This window comes from Myotis brandtii, unplaced genomic scaffold, assembly GCF_000412655.1.
Source record: "Myotis brandtii unplaced genomic scaffold, ASM41265v1 scaffold767, whole genome shotgun sequence".
Lineage (NCBI taxonomy): Eukaryota > Metazoa > Chordata > Mammalia > Chiroptera > Vespertilionidae > Myotis > Myotis brandtii.
Genome location: NW_005371065.1, coordinates 273063 through 287352, shown reverse-complemented (window position 1 = coordinate 287352; position 14290 = coordinate 273063). Strand labels below are relative to the sequence as shown.

The window sequence follows — 14290 nt, the reverse complement described above, 5'->3', positions numbered from 1 at the left end:
GGCCACAAAGGGCTGGAATTGCTTTTTGCCTTTTTTTAAATCCTCACTCGAGGATATGTTTCTGACTAATTTTTAGAAAGAGAGGAAGGGAGAGAAGCATCGACCAGTTGCCTCCCGTATGTGCCCCAACCGGGGACCCAACATGAAACCTGGGTTGTGCCTTGAGGGGCGTGGAACTTGCAACCTCTCGGCCGATGCTCCACAGGACCGAGCCCCAGACGGGGCTGGAATGGCTTCCTTTATCCCTCTGGAGATCGAAGGCTCTAGAAGGGAAACTATAAACAAGAGAGGGTTATTTTCTGACTAATTTTTAGAAAGAGAGGAAGGGAGAGAAGCATCGACCAGTTGCCTCCCGTATGTGCCCCAACCGGGGACCCAACATGAAACCTGGGTTGTGCCTTGAGGGGCGTGGAACTTGCAACCTCTGGGTGCACTGGCCGATGCTCCACACGACCGAGCCCCAGACGGGGCTGGAACGGCTTCCTTTATCCCCCTGGAGATCGAAGGCTCTAGAAGGGAAACTAAACAAGAGAGGGTTATTCGGGTCGTGAGGATGAGATTCTGTGTTCTTCGGGGGAAGCCCTCTGTCCCCTGCCCGCCCAGGGAGCCTGCGCCATCCATGTCCTTCCTAAGAAGGGACCAAGGCAGTGGCTCCTTCTCTGTCTAGAGGCGGGACTCGGCCTGTGGGCGGGGCCTGCTCCGCCTCCTCTGCAGCACTAGCGCCGGCCCAGGTCCACCTCTGCAGCCATGACTGGCACCCTCTGCGATGGGGTAATGCGGTAAACATAGGACACAGGCGCAAGTACAGGGCACGCAGGCAATGGTGAACGTGAGCACCTGCCAGCAGAAGGAGCAATGCCAACGCCGCAGCCGGAAACCCAAGGAGCTGGCCGGGTCTCCTGTGCAGGCGCTGGGCCGCCTGGGCGCTTGCTTGGGGCGCGGGGCAGACTCCTGGCCCTGTGAGCAGAGCTCACCGGCGCCTGTTCCCTACGCCTGGGCTGCCCTTCACTGGGGCTGAGGATAAGCAACCTCTGTTTTACCCTCCCTGCCCTGGCACATCCGGCCACGGGACCTCCCTCCGCCTCGTTTCCCAGCGTAACTATCCTCCCTCCCTTTACCCATTGACTTACTGTTTTAAAATACATTTTTATTGATTTCGGAGAGGAAGGGAGAGGGAGAAAGAGATAGAAACATAGTGATGAGAGAGTCGTGGATCGGCTGCCTCCTGCACGCCCCACACTGGGGATGGAGTCCAAAACCCAGGCATGTGACCTGACGGGGAATCAAACTGTGACCTGGTTCATGGGTCGATGCTCAACCACTGAGCCACACCAGCCGGGCTGTTTTAATTTTTTGTTGTTGAAAGTTTTGTGATTTAAAAAAATTTCTATAACCTAGGAAAGCTGGCCAGATTTTCCTTCTACAGAACTTTGCTATTTCCCTTCTAAAAATCGAAAAGTTGTCCTTTCCTCTCTCCACTGTCTACTTTTTTGTTATAAGATGGTTTTTACGAGCAGAAGCTAAGGTTTTCACTGAAAACAAATTACAGGATCCCTGTTGGGGTTTAACCTGCTGAAAGGGCTGCCCACATCGCCGTGGTATCTTGATCCTGTTTGTCTTTTGTTCTGTCATCACCCCAATCTCTGTTCTCTGTAGAGCAAGGTCACCTAAACCCGAGCCCGTCTATCCCAACAACCTTAACCCGAGCCCATCTATCCCAACACCTTAACCCGAGTCCGTCTATCCCAACACCTTAACCCGAGCCCGTCTATCCCAACACCTTAACCCGAGCCCGTCTATCCCAACAACCTTAACCCGAGCCTGTGTATTCCAACAACCTTAACCTGAGCCCGTCTATCCCAACAACCTTAACCTGAGCCTGTCTCCTCCAACAACCTCAACCTGAGCCCGTCTATTCCAACAACCTCAACACGAGCCTGTCTATTCCAACAACCTTGAACCGAGCCCATCTCTTCCAACAACCTCAACCTGAGCTCATCTATCTCAACAACCTTAACCCGAGCCTGTCTATCCCAACAACCTTAACCCGAGCCTGTGTATTCCAACAACGCCTTAGTCAGTCCCGCTTCCCAGTGAGCTAAATGAGAGCACAGTCTCCTCTAATAAAAATCCAAGACTGACTCCACTCATCCAACTTTCACCCAAATGTTTTTATTAAACTGAAAAAACAGAGTGGTTTGGTTATGTGGCCAAGTGAGCCTCGGGGTCAGGAAGCCATTGGTGATGAAAGACGCCACTGCTATGCTTCTGGCGTCACCCTGAGAGCAGGCTCAGCTCGCTCTCATCTCCAGTCACCTTCTACAGGGAGGGTGACCATTATCCAGCCATGCGATTGCACAACTTTGTTTCTCTTTGAAGATTTTTATTGTACGTACAGAGAGCTAGCCTCCTGCGGAAAGGTAGATGTCTTGAATGACCGTTCATGGACGTTCGCTTAGTCCACCTCCGAGAAGCCTGCATCCTTCGCGTACTGACCAAAACACTGGCCGCGCAGAGTGAGGCCGGATTTCCGGGTCAGACCGACGACTTGAGCAGAAGGCAAGAATGAGAACCCTGGCCGAATTTTCTCGGCTGGCTCCAGGAGAGGTGCTGGCGACCCATCCTGCTCTCTGAAGCCACGAGGCGAAAGGCCAGACAGCACAGTTTATTCTGCACTTGCCCGTGTGCCCTGTGAGGCCCTGGGGTGCAGGAGTGAGGGAGACATCGGAATCCCTAGCTCCTAAGAGCGTACTGGGAAGTGGCATCAGTAATTAGAAACATACATACATGTTTACGAGGGCACGGTAGGTGTCGGCTACATGCCAGGCACAAGCCGTTTAGCACATATGACGTAATTCAGCAACGCTCGTGGGACTGCGAGTCCCATTTACACACAAGGAGCTGAAGCATGAGCACACAGGGAGAACGGTGCGTAAGGTCACCCGCTCTGCATTTTGAAACTAGGCACTCTGACGTCAGTGCCACCAGCTCTACTGCCTTCTTAAATACTTTGAAATGATACCATGTGCTATGTAGGAAATAAGGAGAAATTATTCCAGACAGAACTAATTATGCAAAGACCCTGATGCTGAAAAAGGCTTGGAACTACTGGAAGTTCTAAAAGATTAAAAATCAATTTTTTAAAAATTTTTTTAATATACTTTTTTATTGATTTTTTACAGAGAGGAAGGGAGAGGGATAGAGAGTCAGAAACATCGATGAGAGAAACATCGATCAGCTGCCTCCTGCACATCTCCTACTGGGGATGTGCCCGCAACCTAGGTACATGCCCTTGACCGGAATCGAACCCGGGACCTTTCAGTCCGCAGGCCGACGCTCTATTCACTGAGCCAAACTGGTTTCGGCTAAAAATCAATTTAGTATAAACCAATGTTACCTCAATGAAAAAAACTATTTTTAAAATCTATGTAGTTAAATTTAATACATATGGACTCCCGCTGTACAGGCACCCTCTCTGCAGGAGCTCAGTGAGGAAGTAAATGTCAGGATTGAGACAAGAAGGCCGTTCTAGATGGGTGCAAGGAGGACCCACTGGCCAAGAGTAGTTGGAGGAGAGGAGAGAGCAGCAAGTGCTTCGTGTAAGACGGTACCTCTGATAACAATTTAAAAAGCACCTCTGGGTGCTGGTGGAAGGCGGGGCCTGAGGAGCTCACGGGTCGTAGACACAGGGCCTGGGATCCTGGGAACCATGAGCAGGGTGTAAGCACAGCACAAGCCGTGAGCCCGCAGAAGGTGCAGGACCAGAACAGGGGAGGCGTGTGTGCATGCGAGGGAGCTTACACCGTCTCCTAGGATGTCGTGGCGTTTTCGAAGGATTTTAAGAGTGAAGGGACATATGCATTTTACTAGTAAAACAATCACTCTGGCACCGTGCTGGGTTAAGCGGGGCTCGAGTAGAAGCCATATCCGGTAAACAGTTTCTGGCTATACGAGGCCAAGCCTACAGACCCGCAGAAGGTGCAGGACCAGAACAGGGGAGGCGTGTGTGCATGCGAGGGAGCTTACACCGTCTCCTAGGATGTCGTGGCGTTTTCGAAGGATTTTAAGAGTGAAGGGACATATGCATTTTACTAGTAAAACAATCACTCTGGCACCGTGCGGCACGCTGGGTTAAGCGGGGCTCGAGTAGAAGCCATATCGGGTAAACAGTTTCCGGCTATACAAGGCCAAGCCTACAGTCATGGATGTTGGGCTGTAAAGAAGGGGTTAATCAAAATGTAGTGTGTAAAGTGGCCAAACTTGTCAGTGCCAGGGAGGTGGGGATAAGAGTGAGGGTGACTGAGAAAGAAAAGGGCTGGAGTGGGTGTGGTGCTGAGCGCAGGCTCACCAGGGCTTGGACCCAAGGCCAGGCTGCATTTCGATCTGGGCAGCATGTTTCCATCCCGTGTGTGTAGGACGCACAGATACGCAGGGAGCATGTGGGGGTGGTCCTCAGGCTCAGGGATAGTTAAATTTCAGCCTCAATGGGATGACATTAGACTCTGGAGCTTTCCTTCCGGTTCTAGGGGTGGAAACAGTAGAATTTCCAAAGGCAGCGAGACCGCCTCCCCCAGGTCGGTCAGGGACACACGGGAGAAACCTTTCCCCTGCTTTTCAGATGGAGAAATTAGGACAAAGGGCTCCCATCCCGGTGCCAAGCCTCTTGGCCACACCTTCACCCTCCCTCCTCTCCCTTTAGATCAGCAAGAAAAATCCTGATCCAAACAGAGAGGGGCTGGCATGTGCCGTTCAAGGCAGTTTCCCGTTTGCTATGCGGGGCCTGGGACCACGGCTGTGCAGAGCCGCTGCCGGAAGCTGAGCTGCGCCATCTGTCCCCAGGAACCCTGGCGAACAGTCCGCCTCCTCTCGCTGAAAGGGCATCTGGAGCAGGTCCACCCGAGATGTCATCAGACAAGCAGCCCGCCACAGCTGTAACGCATGCATTTAACTTTATGCTTGTTTGCTGAAGAGGTACTTCATGCTCATTGTTCTCCTGTTACACCCTGACCCATGGCTTCGTCTCAGCACCGCATTTCCTAGAACTAAAAACAAAATAAGAGAGAGACACACAGGCACCTGAGATTCAGTGTATGTCTGGAAAAAACGGAGCTAAATTGCAATCCGTGTCAGAAGTGTGTGTGAAATTCACATTAAATAAGGGTTACAATTATTTTGGAGTCGTATAACCTCTGCTTTCCAGAGATGTGGACTGCCTACATGTGGTTCTCTCCTTTTTCTTCACTAAATGTGAGGACGGGGTGTGGAGAAAGGGGAGAGAGCAGTCACCAGGGAAGACTCTAGACTCAGAAGGGAACTCTGCTTTATCTTGAGGCCTGTGTAGGTGTTGTTTAAGCAAAAATGAAAAAAAAAGGGGGAGGGGGACATTTCAGAAGGACAAGACAGCAGGATCCAAGACAAAGACACATCAGAAGACGTCACCCAGAATCTAGAAACATTGGGTTCAGGGACTGGCCTCTTCAGAAATATGGGGGGTGGGGGGGGGGGCGGGGGTTCAGGCTGCACGCCAGCTGTAGGCGTCACCTCAGAGGCCAAGCTTTGTTCCACAGTGTGCATGGGATGGGCATCGGAAGCTCTTAGCCAGGGAAGGTTTACTGTACAAATGTGTGGAATGATTAACATTCGTGGGGCCTGGTTTGAACAATGTTGGAAACCTTAGGAGCCTTCTGACTGCAGAATCAGAGTAATAAAAGCGACTGTGAGCCCGTTGGTGTGGCTCCGTAGATTGAGCATTGACTCGTGGACCAAGAGGCCCTGGGTTCCATTCCCGGTCAGGGAACATGCCCATGTTATGGGATCAATCCCGTGGGGCATGCAGGAGGCAGCCGATCAATGTGTCTCTCTGGTCTCTCTGTCTCTCTCTCTGAAATCAATAAAAAATATATATTTCTATTAAAAAGCGATTGCATCCTAGCAGGCTTGGCTTAGTGGGTAGAGCATTGGCCCTGCCCAGGTTCGATCAGGTCAAGGGCACATACCTTGGTCGCAGGCTCCTCCCCCGCAGGGCCCTGGTCAGGGCGCGTGCAGGAGGCAACTAGTCGATGTGTTTTTCTCACATCAATGTTTCTCTCTGTCTTTCCCTCTCTCTTCCACTCCCCCTAAAATCAATGGAAAAATATCCTCGGGTGAGGATTAACAAAAAACAAACAACAAATGATTGTGAGTGCTTACTGTCTCATTTCCAAAAAGTCCCATTAGGTAGCGTATGCCTGTCTTAGAGTTAGGACCTTAAGCTGAGGAGGGTCAGTTAGCTGACCCGCTGCGCGGCTGAGTGGAGGAGCCCATTGAATGTAGCCTGTTAGGCCTCCCAGCAGCCCTCAGTCACTGCTGGTGCAGCTTTTTTCAACATTAGGTCCCTGTAGTGCAGCGGTTCTCAACCTGTGGGTCGCGACCCCTTTGGCAGTCAAACGACCCTTTCACAGGGGTCGCCTAAGACCATCCTGCATATCAGATATTTACATTACGATTCATAACAGTAGCAACATTACAGTTATGAAGTAGCAACGAAAATAATTTTATGGTTGGGGGTCACCACAACATGAGGAACTGTATTAAAGGGCCAGAAGGTTGAGAACCACTGCTGTAGTGGATCCTAAGCAACAGATGTTTTGCTTTAACGTGGACTAGAAAATATTGGAGCGAATGGCACATACACTATTCCATGAAACGTACGCCTCAGTTACACATGAGTGTGCTATGAGTGCGCTGGTTCGTGGAGGAAAAATTTTTTTTCATCTCTATTGTTGAAAGTATTACATATGCCCCTCCTTTTCCCCAGTGACCCCTTCTATCCCGCCCACTCCCTGAAAAATGTATTTCTTAATGTGAGTCTCTTCAAAAATTTTGAAAGCTTCTACTGTAATATAATTTTTAAAAAACTATTGCCCGGCTGGTATTGAGCATCAATCTATGAACCAGGAGGTCACGGTTCGATTACCGGTCGGGGCACATGCCCGGGTTGCAGGCTCGACCCATCCCTATTGTGGGGAGTGCAGGAGGCAGTCAATCAAAGATTCTCTCTCATCATTGATGTTTCTATCTCTCCCTTCCTCTCTGAAATCAATAAAAAATATATTTTTAAAAAATTATTGATTGATTGTTAGAGAAGAAAGGAGAAACATCAACTTGTTCCACTTATTGATACGTTCATTGGTTGACTCTTGTATGTGTCCTGACCAGGGAGCAACCCAAAACATTGCTGTACTGGGATGTGATACTCCAACCAACTGCGCTCCCCTCTGACAGTCTAAAGCAGCTGCAGTGGGAGGGCACTCCCCCTCCCGGGGCACCCACACCTTCACCCCACCCTCCCCCTCCCACCCCTCCCCCCAGGCGCAGTACCTTTACCTTCCTCTCTCCTGAGCTCCAAGGCCTTCTTTAGCCTCTGTAACATTCCTTTTTTCTTTTAATACGTTTTTATTGATTTTAGAGAGCGAGGAAGGGAGAGAGGGAGAGAGAAACATCGATCGGGTTGCCTCCTGTATGCACCCTTGACCGGGACTGAACCTGAAACCTGGTGTGTGCCCTGACCGGAACCCATCCCTCGACCTTTCAGTGCACCAGACACCACTCAACCAACTGAACCACAGCGGCCAGGCCAGGGACTTTCTAAGTAAACTTTCTCTTACAAAAAACAAGTAAATAAAGCTCTGCTGGCGTGGCTCAGTGGTTGAGCGTCGACTATGAACCAGGTCAGGGTTCAATTCCCGGTCAGGGCACATGCCCAAGTTATGGGCTCGATCCCCAGTGGAGGGCGTGCAGGAGGCAGCCGATCAATGATTCTCTCTCATCATTGATGTTTCTGTCTCTCTCTCACTTCCTCTCTGAAGTCAATAAAAATATATTTTAAATTATATTTAATAAGTAAATAAATAAGTAAAGCCCTAACCGGTTTGGCTCAGCGGATAGAGCGTCGGCCTGTGGACTCAGGGGTCCCGGGTTCGATTCTGGTCAAGGGCATGTACCTTGGTTGCGGGCACATCCCCAGTGGGGGACGTGCAGGAGGCAGCTGATCAATGATTCTCTCTCATCACTGATGTTTCTATCTCCCCCTCTCTCTTCCTCTCTGAAATCAATAATAAAAATATATACATATATATATGAATGATTATACTACTAATTTTCTTATAACATATGAGCAGAAGTCGGCTTTAATTCATTCAAAAAAAAAAAAAAAGAGGTGTGATCTAACCCTTTTAGGCTTTAAAAGGCGGAGGCCCTTGCCCCACCTAGATTTCAGAGCCAGGATCTGAACCCGAGGTTCCTACAGCTGACTCCCCTTCCTTTTCTCCGCCCTCCCCCACAACTGGCAGCTTCCATGGAAAAGAACGCAGACGTTGGGGGCAAGTCTGTCTGGGGGTCCACACTGGACCCTGGGCTGACACTGTCCACTTCCCGTACCTTCCAAAGTAGCCCAGCACAGACCACGCTCGGAGCAGCCAGGGTGCACTGGGGAGCCCTGCGGGCGAATTTTCAGGTGGGGGTGAGGGAGAGACCTCTGTTGATCTGAGAGGAGGGGAATTAGGTCTCTGGAAGGCTGGTCCCTGCCCCCACCCTTCCTCCCTCCTCCCTCTTCCTCCTCCCTCCCCATGTGGGCAGAGAGCAGCGGGAAGGGGCTGTCCTTGGAGGTAAGGCTGGAGTGTGAACAGAGGCTGGGCTTGAACGTTCAACTACAGATCCGAGATGACAGTCCTTTATTTGACTCTGGGGTTGGTGGTATGTCTCTCTGAGTTCTGTCCATGTAAGAACGTCCAAACCTGCAAAGAATTTTAATAAAAATTTATCTGAGTCCGGCCAGTGTGGCTCAGCGGTTGAGCATCGACCCCTGAACCAAGAGGTTGCTGGACTCTTGGTCAGAGCACACAGAAACCATGGGCAGGGCTCGCTTTAGGCAAAGATAAACCTTTTACCACGAAGTTCTATGTGGGCTCCATCCCGGTGGGGGCGGGGGGCGTGCAGGAGGCAGCGGATCGATCATGTTTCTCTCTCGTTGGTGTGTCTATCTCTCCCTCTCCCTTCCTCTCTCTCTGAAAATCAATAAAGGATAAAAAATGTTTATTTTATTTTATTTGAGCCCCAAAGAGGATACATCTGGAAGCAAGATCTCAGCAGACTGAGATAAATGCTTCAGAGAATAACAGTGTGGGTTTTTTTGTTTGAAATTAAAGGGGGGCGTGGCGCCCTCCCTCTCGCTGCCTTTCCTGTCCCCTCCTCCCCTCCTCCCTCAGGCCCCTTTCTTTACCTTCTTTCTCCAAAGTTCCAAGGGCCCTCTTTAGCCTCTGTAACTTGCTTCCTGAGCCCATTTCGTCTACCTCTGTGACTTTCTAAATAAACGTTCTCTTATCGAAAAAGAAAAGAAGGGAGGAAGGAAGGTTACAGGAAGGTGGGAGAAGCAAGGCGGGGTCAGATTACGGGGTGGTTCAGATGGCTGCTCTCTAGAGGGCGGTTTTGCTTATTTCAAAGGTGTGTTAACCTAGATGCACAGAAGCAACGGCCAGGCCTTGCTTACGGCAAAGTAAACCGTTTACTACAAAGTTCTATGCCTGGGCGAGACTACCCACCATGACCTGCCCAGCTAGGAATTAAGATCAGCTCACCCTGCGGGTCACTCGCCACAGAGTCCCTTTTCCGCCCACAGTTCTCCTCTGTCTCGCTATCCTGGGTTTGGACGCCCTCACTTTCCCCTCTGTCTTCTTGGCCTCTATTTCATGTCCTCCATTATTTTATCAGGTCTCCTGGCTTTAAATGCTGTCTACATGCTTGCTCCCAAAAGCGTATTTCCAGCACAGGTCTCACCCCTGAACATCGTATATGTTAGGTCGCCGAAGGAGGATCGCAGGAAGCCAGAGTGGTGAGGGATTACGAATTTATTTGATCATCCGCACACCAGGTGGCTGAGCCTGGATGGCTCCAGCACCCAGTGAGGGGAGTCAGCGGCTTTTAAAGGACTCTTGGCGGGATTTTTCTGGGCGGAGACTTCTTTACGTATACTCGGAGGGGAGAGAATGGAATGTGGTCACCGCAAGTGAAAAGTGGTCTTCAGCAAAGGGAATGTCCATAGTGAAGTGACCTGAAAAGCCAGTTCCTGGGGGGAGGGTATTAACTCAATTGCTCCGTCAAACCTAACAGTTTATATCTGTTTGGGTATCTAACCAATATCTCAAATGTAGTAAGTCCAAATTAAACTGGTCCCCTCCTCACCCTATGCACTGCGCCCCCAAACCTGCTCTGCCCAGTTTTCTCTTTGTTGATGGCAATTCTCTCCTTTCTGGTTCATGCCAAAATCTGGGAGTAGTCCTTGACTCCCCTCTTTTTCTCATAACCACAATATACATTTAAATGAAGTGGTCAGCCAAAACCGGTTTGGCTCAGTGGATGGAGCATCGGCCTGCGGACTGAAAGGTCCCAGGTTCGATTCCGGTCAAGGGCATGTACCTTGGTTGCGGGCATATCCCCAGTGGGAGATGTGCAGGAGGCAGCTGATCGATGTTTCTCTCTCATTGATGTTTCTGGCTCTCTATCTTTCTCCCTTCCTCTCTGTAAAAAATCAATAAAATATATTTTTTTAAAAAAATGAAGTGGTCAGATACACAGCCAGTGTTGCTCAGTGGATAGAGCATCAGCGTAGGAACTGAAGGGTCCCGGGTTTCGATTCTGGTCAAGGGCACATGCCTGGGGGTGCAGGAGGCAGCCAATCAATGATTCTCTCTCATCATTGATGTCCATCTCCCCCTCTCCCTTCCTCTCTGAAATCAATACAAAATATTTTTAAAATAAATAGTCAGTTACCCTGCCTGTGTGGCTCAGTGGTTGAGCGTTAACCTATGAACCAGGAGGTCACAGTTGGATTCCAGATCAGGGCACATGCCCATCGTGGGGAGTGCAGGAGGCAGCTGAACAATGATTCTCTCTCATCATTGATGTCCATCTCCCCCTCTCCCTTCCTCTCTGAAATCACTAAAATATCCCGAATGAGGTGGTTAGTCTATTGCAAAGTCCATTCGGTTTGTCTTCAAAATACATTCAGAACCTGATCCCTTCGCATTCCCACCGCTGCCATCCTGGAGGCCGTGCCGCTCCTGCCTGAATCTGGTTTTCCTATTTCTTCTCTTGGCCTCCTATACGTGCCCTTGACCGGAATCAAACCCGGGACCCTTCAGTCCACGGGCCGTGCTCTATCCATTGAGCCAAACCTGCTAGTGCTAGGCTCTCTTTCATCTCCTAAGTATCCCCCCGCTTACCAATTTGCTGAGCTGTGTCTTTGAAAAGCTCACCTGAGCCTTTGGGAGTTGCTGAGAACTCTGTCCCAGAGAAGATACCTCCATCCTCCATTTCCCTCCACCCTCATCCCAGTCAGAAGGAAACTTCCTCCCCACAGGCCTCTGCCCAGCAGCCCTCCGGGTGCTGTAATGTAGAGACAGTAAGTTGAGCAGGGAAATCAAAGGCTAAGGGAGGAGGCAGGAGGAGAGAGGGGCAGGGAGCAGCCTTCAGGAGACCTAATTCCCCTCCTTGTCAATAGAGGCTCTCCCCACTACCCCAGCCTGAAAACGTGCCCCTGCTCCCACAAACACCACAGAGAGCTGCCTCCTGCATGTTATCTTCATGTTTAGAGCCACAGAAATGAATAGGGTGTACTTTTCCTTGATGTCATGTGTCCGTTGTTCTTGTTCATAAAAATGCAAATGAATTTTGTCCAAAGAATAGAAATCCCTTTTAGTCCAGTTTCCATTTGAACCTGTTGTAACGTCTCTCTAGTTCCACCATTAAGGTTAAATAAAATATTGGATACATTTTTATTTTTTATGTCGAGATTTAACCTTTAAAAATTTTTTTTATTGATTTTTAGAGAGAGAGACACATCTATTAATTGTTCCACTTGTTTATACATCATTGGTTGATCTTGTATGTGCCCTGACCAGGGATAGAACCCGCAACCTTGGCGCATTGGGACAACACTCTAACCAACTGAGCTACCCGGCCAGGCTGTGATTTTACTGTTAAAAAAAAAAAATGTTCTTCTTTAAAACTGTAGAGAAGGAAAAGAAATAACCTTTTCCCCTCAAGCTTCCCAGGCTCTTAGGTTGGGGCACTGTCAATTAGCTGAACAAAACAGAGGAGTACTAACATTTGAGGGGTACAATCCATGGCGTCTGACCACTGACGGACTGATGTGGGTAGAGGTTGTTATTCAAAAGAAGCTAGAAAAAAAACAAAACAAAACAAAACCCAAAGAAGCTAGGAGGGTTTTAAACTTGAGAACACAGGACCTACTGCAGGTATGAGGGGCATGCAGGAGATTCGGTTTAAATGTATTGATGATGAGGGGCCTGCAAGAAGTCACGTGGAGCCAGGAGGTCATGGTTGGGTTCCAGGTCAGGGCACATCCCCGGTGGGGGGCGTGCAGGAGGCAGCAGATCAATGATTCTCTCTTATCATTGACTAGAGGCCCGATGCATGAAATTCGTGCAAGAGTAGGTAGGCCTTCCTTCCCCTGGCTGCTGGCACCGGCTTCCCTTCGGCACCCGGGACCCGGGACCCGGGCTTCCCTCTGGCAACAGGCAGGCACCCAGGACCCTGGCTTCCCTCACAGCCGTGGCTTCGTCCGGTCTAATTAGCATGTTATGCTTTTGTTATTATAGATATTTCTATCTCTCCCTTTCCCTTTCTCTCTCTGTAATCAATAAAAACATGTATTTTTTTAAAAAACAGAGAAAAACAAGAGAAGTTTATAAATCTGTGTATCACTATGTAACACTTGGGAGTACCCAGAGATGAATAACTCAAAGAGGTGGTTAGGCCCGGACCAGTGTGGCTCAGCTGATTGGAGTGTCGTCCTGTACACCAAAAGGTCATGGGTTCAATTCCAGATCAGGGCACATACCCAGGTTGTGGGTTCAATCCCCATTTGGGGTGTGTAGAGGGAGGCAACCGAAAGATATTTCTTTCTCACATAGACGTTTCTCTCTCAAATTGATGCTTCCCTCTCCCTTCCTCTCTCTAAAGTCAATAAAAATATATAAAAATTTAAAAAAAGAGGTGCCCAGCTGGTGTGGCTCAGTGGTTGAACGTTGACCCATGAACTAGGAGGCCATGGTTCCATTCCAGGTCAAGGCACATGCCCAGGTTGCAGGCTGGATCCCCAGTAGGAGGCAACTGATTCTCTCTCATCATCGATGTTTCTATTTCTCCCTCTCCCTTCCTCTCTGAAATCAATAACATTTTTAAAAACCTGTCTAAAAAAGTGAATTCTTCACATAGAAAGATGGAGAAAAGGGAGTTCCTAAGTGGAAAAATGCAATGGACAAAGGCATGTGATTACAAAGAAAGCACAACTCATTTTAAAAAGGGAAATAATGGAATCTGATTGCACTCGGATGTGAGGCGACTGAATAGGAGTGAGATTGGGAAGGTGAAGCAGAGGTCATTTGGAGGTCGCTGGTCTTCAGAGGTGTGGGAGGTCATTCAAGGTTTCTGAGCTGGGAAAGAGCGAATGTGAATTTTGCGTTAATATTAACTTGGCATTAACTTACATTTTATGCGGGTAGATTGGAGAGGACAGAAATATACAGTAGCCAGGCAGCTGGAAATATGAAACCAGAGCTCAAAAATATGTTGGGCATGGAGATAAGGATAGTGTTAGGTCTGATCAAATAGTTGAATAGATACCCTCTCCTCTGGGCAATGACCTTTAGTCCACTTCACAACCGACATTCCCTTTCGCTTACACCACCTTCCACCTGCTAAGACCATTATCCTTCCCCTTGGACCTTCCTAGGATCCGGCCCAGAGAATTCTCCGCCCAGGAAAATGCCCGCCTAGAGTCCGCTAACACCTCTGACTCCCAGTCCTGGGGGCCGGAGCCGGAGCCGTCTGGGGGCTCAGCCCAGATGACCTAATACATTTATAACTTTACCCCTTTTGGCCTTGAGTGTTCCTCCTTCGATTTATCGCCACAGGGGTGTCGGTTGAAATGAGGGGGAGAATTCTAGACTGGAAGTGATTCAGTAGGTGATCATCACAGCGTTTACTTTTTTGGGGATATTTTTCCATTGATTTCCTCTTGCTGGCCTCTCCCTTTTTTTCCTTCACGAAGACCGTGGGTCCTCCGGGCAGGACGGTGCCTCATTCCTGCTTGTTTCCCCTCCACGGGCTGGGAGCTCAGTAACTATCAGCTGAAGAAACAGAAGGTGCAGAAAAAGCAGCCCCTTTTTCAGAGGCGTGAGGGCAAACGCCGGGAGAGGAAGAGCTGCTGTCAGTGCTGGGGGGGTCGGTG

General features: G+C 49.4%; 1 protein-coding gene across 1 annotated transcript in view; it reads left to right on the top strand.

Annotated features, from left to right (window-relative positions):
• CLMP (CXADR-like membrane protein) overlaps positions 1-14290 on the top strand; it is a 40985-nt gene that overhangs the window by 17099 nt on the left and 9596 nt on the right. The window lies entirely within an intron of this gene.